A 288-nucleotide genomic window follows, 5' to 3' on the forward strand; every position below is an offset into this window, starting at 1 on the left:
TTAAATGCAGATAGATTTTGTTATCGAGAATATACTGTGTGTAGAATTTAGTACATGATTCAAAATGTATATATGCCTCTTTTCACGTCTTCAACAATATTACGCCGATGTCTCCAGAACATTCCGGAAACCTTACGTATGTGACGTATGTATGTGAAGCACCGAGGCAAGTCCTTGAAAGAGGTTCCATAAATAGCTCAAATGCCGGGACATGAAATTGGCCAATTATGGCTGATTTGGTCTCGAATCAAAAGGGTTGATAAAGCGTGCGCTTGTTTGTGTGTGTGT

At 39.2% G+C, this 288-nt stretch overlaps 1 protein-coding gene across 1 annotated transcript in view; it reads left to right on the top strand.

The window, feature by feature from the left end:
* The window catches only part of LOC119589515 (synaptotagmin-1-like), a 71,270-nt gene that overhangs the window by 997 nt on the left and 69,985 nt on the right, over positions 1–288 (top strand). The gene's annotated exons all lie outside the window — the stretch shown is intronic.

This window comes from Penaeus monodon, chromosome 25 (genome assembly GCF_015228065.2).
Source record: "Penaeus monodon isolate SGIC_2016 chromosome 25, NSTDA_Pmon_1, whole genome shotgun sequence".
Classification (NCBI taxonomy): domain Eukaryota; kingdom Metazoa; phylum Arthropoda; class Malacostraca; order Decapoda; family Penaeidae; genus Penaeus; species Penaeus monodon.